Source organism: Patagioenas fasciata, chromosome 5 (assembly GCF_037038585.1).
Source record: "Patagioenas fasciata isolate bPatFas1 chromosome 5, bPatFas1.hap1, whole genome shotgun sequence".
Lineage (NCBI taxonomy): Eukaryota > Metazoa > Chordata > Aves > Columbiformes > Columbidae > Patagioenas > Patagioenas fasciata.
Window position 1 is genome coordinate 45,736,655 of NC_092524.1, and position 2,688 is coordinate 45,739,342.

Genomic DNA, 2,688 nt, shown 5'->3' on the forward strand with positions numbered 1-2,688 from the left:
TTACTTCAAATCACCAGTCGAGGCACAAAATGATAGAGGTGACACGTGCTGTAGAATGGACCTCAGGCTGATAAGCTCTAATGGACTTGCCAAGTTGGGCTCTGTGGTAGAACTGCTTGAGTTAGGAAATGTTGTCATACTCAAATAAACCACACCCCTGTACCTGTCCTTGTGTCGGGATGCAGAGCTCAGTTTGAAGTATAAGGTGGAGGAAGGGTGGTGTACAGAGATGAGAACATGAGCTCAAGTTGAGAAGCCGCCCTTGTGCATCTCTACACCCTGTGTGAGCCCTGGGCAGCTCTTTAGGCAAAGCCACAACGTGCACCTTCTCACACTGATGCTGGTACCAAATAGAGGTAGTTGGCAACATTCCAGAGGGCTTCAGACCTGGTAGTCTTGGTTCTGCAACAGGCTGCAGCTTGGAGCTGTGTAACCCAGATAATGCAGAGTTGAATCAGAAATGTGTGGGAAGGAACTGTTTCTGGATAAATTTGAATCAGTTCCTGGACAACCAGAGAAATAAATGAATAATCAGAACAAAGTTCTGAACAATTTATGTGCAACCTGATAGCTTGAATTTTTACCCTAACAGACCCAGTCATGCTGAGCCAGGGTTTGTGTAATTCCAGGCTGAACACTGGGAAGGAAGTGGCATACCATACCTGGGGAGCCCTGGCAGGGTGGGACCGAGGGCGAACCATGCATTAGCTGCCACGGACAAGACATAACCAAGGTGTAAGGTGGTAGGATGGCTTGTGGTGACCCTGTCAAAGCCTGTGACATGGTCTACCTGACTTCTAGGAGTGAATCTGGTTGTTCAAGGTCAGCTCACCAATACAGGCTGCAGTTAGGAAAGACCTGGAGGGAGCTCCAGCAGGGGCTCCCCCTCCTTTGCTTGGCAGCTGCTTTTAAGCTGAGGCTCATTCCTGGCTCCTGCCTGAGCTACGGGGCAGCCAGGCCTGTACCTGCCCATGCAGCCCACTTGTCTGGACCCTCACACAGGGACTTGACTTCCCAACTTGAACTGGCATCTGCCTCATCCCCACTGACTTGTCTGATGATCTTGACTGGAGGCTGAGCCTGGCTGTTGCCCACAAACTGCTCTGCTTGCCTTGCTCAGGCTGGTGGCATCCTGCCCCAATGGCTCTGTTATCACACTTGGCTCCCAGTTCCCTTAGGGAACAGCTGGCCCCTGCGGCACCCATGCAGTTTTCATTGACCCCTTGTGAACCATTTCTATCACTGTGGAGACATGAGCTGCTTTACAATTACAGCTGGGAATATCTGAAACACCAAGTTGGTACATGACTCCCTTACAGGTCTCACAGGAGATGGCCTCAGCAATACTGCCATTGGGGTGGAAGTGTCCTCAGTTTGCTCAGGAAAGGGATGATATGCACCATTTGCAGCAGCCTAAATCTTTTGGCAGGCTAAGACTGAGTCTGCCGGAACACATACGCAGAACACGGCCTGTGGGCAGTCCATAAAACCTGTGGCCATCCTGGACAGATCTCCTTGATTTCAGAGGCAGTTCCCAGCTCTCACTGTGCCATCACACACCAGGCACCAGAGAACCTCCTCTGGACACCCAGAGTGCCTCCCCTTCACAGGAAGGCAGGAGCTGTTTGACCTGATAGACTACCCCGGAGACCTGTAAAGCTGAGGAGAAAGAGGGAAATGCTTTACATTGAAGCTGGGGTGGAAGATGGGATTTTTTTGCTGATCTGGAGCTGCAGTCCCAGCCCCAGCTTGACGTCCCACTGATTGACTGGCCCCCATGGGCAGACTTTAGGAGCCATGCTGTGGTGGAGCTGTTGCCTCAGGTCGAGTGAAACAAGGGATGACTTATGCTTTCTCTTAGTTGCATGTCTTCGGTTGGCACAGAGCTGGCAGGGATAATGTGTATGGTATCTTGCCCATGGGAGGTGAAAGGCTCTCTCTGTTTCTGAAGAACCATGTGGCTCAGAAACTGTGCTGATGGGCAGGAGCGTCTAGAGAGTCTGAGCAACTTTAACCACCTCTGATGACGTGAAGCCATATGTTTTTTCCAAAATACAATGCTTCCAGCTCTACACTTTCAAGGCACACTGCTTGGATTTTGTCCTTAGGCTTCCTCCGTGCACCCGTATTTCCCTGCTTCCAGCTCTACACTTTCAAGGCACACTGCTTGGATTTTGTCCTTAGGCTTCCTCCGTGCACCCGTATTTCCCTGCTGACCTGTATTTATCCCAGAATATGGGTTGAGCAAGAAAGCCGGGGAGGCCCGCCGTTTACCTATGTGGCTGTTTCGCTCATCTCTCCTCCGGGATCAGTGCCCCGTGCTGTGAACGGCCAGGTTGGAGCCGGGAAGTACGGATGCTTCCATCCCTCCCTACCCTCATGTCTCCCAGCACGGCTGGAGGCGAAGCGGTGCCCGGGCCTGCCCCGCCGGGGCGGCCCCTCTCGGTGCGGGGGCGGGCGCCGGCCCCAGCCCGCTGGTGGGCACCGGCCCCAGCCCGCTGGTGGGCACCGGCCCCAGCCCACCGAGCAGCGGGCCCGCCACCGCCGGTGCCGGCTTTTTGGCATCCCTAATCGCGGCTGGCCCCTGTGATTGGCTGCGCGGCTCTGACCCCGCTCGGGCTCCCGGCTGGGCGGATAAAAGGGGCCTGAGCCGGGGGCTCCCAGGCATTCCCGGAGCGGGCACCAGGG